Below are 1047 nucleotides of genomic sequence, written 5' to 3' on the forward strand. Positions count from 1 at the left end.
TTCTTGGCGCCTCCGCTTCCCTACCGGGCATGCGCGGACGGAGGCGGGGGAGCATGCGCCATCCGCGAGGGTGAAGCCGCTGGTTTTCCCTGAGCTGAATTTGGGAGAAGAGGAGGCGCGCGCGCGACGGGGGGAGGGATGGTGTGAGTAACGGCTGGAGGTAAAGGTCGGCGCGCGAGAAGGACCGTTGCTCAGAGTCACGTGGGAGCGGAGCTTGGGTCCCGCTTTGTAAGGCTGCAGCCACCTACACACCTATACATCCCGGATCCTGTGCATATTTACTCAGGAGCTAAGTCCCACGTGGTTAAATGGGAATTGCTTCCAAGTAACTGGTGGATGAGTTGGAGCCCTACTTGGAAAGAACTCGGTGCTTGAATTGCTGGAGCCGAGGACGGGGGCCTGGCCTTCCTTAACCTGCTGGTCCAGGAAGCTACAGGGTGCTAAGATTTGGCTAAAATTGTGGAGAGTCAAGAAGCAAAGCTTGTATGTTTCATTAAGGGACACATGCATAATGCTAAATCTACCAGTGTATTATGGGACAAAATTACTATGAGAAGTGCTGTAGGCCAATATACCTGCTTGGGAAGGGTAAAGTAAAGGTAAAGGGACCCCTGACCATTAGGTCCAGTCGTGGCCGACTCTGGGGTTGCGGCGCTCATCTCGCTTTATTGGCCGAGGGAGCCGGCGTACAGCTTCCGGGTCATGCGGCCAGCATGACTAAGCCGCTTCTGGCGAACCAGAGCAGCGCACAGAAACGCCGTTTACCTTCCCGCCAGAGCGGTACCTATTTATCTGCTTGCACTTTGACGTGCTTTCGAACTGCTAGGTTGGCAGGAAAAGGGACCGAGCAATGGGAGCTCAACCCATCGCGGGGATTCAAACCGCCAACTTTCTGATTGGCAAGTCCTAGGCTCTGTGGTTTAACCCACAGCGCCACCCACGTCCCTCTGTGGACACACGCATACCCCTTCTAGGAGTGTAGCACCATCAAATCTTAATAAGAAATATTTAATATTTTTTGGTCATCTTAGTTTTATTATTTTTATT

This window comes from Podarcis tiliguerta (assembly GCF_965153285.1).
Source record: "Podarcis tiliguerta genome assembly, chromosome: 4".
In the NCBI taxonomy this organism is placed as follows: domain Eukaryota; kingdom Metazoa; phylum Chordata; class Lepidosauria; order Squamata; family Lacertidae; genus Podarcis; species Podarcis tiliguerta.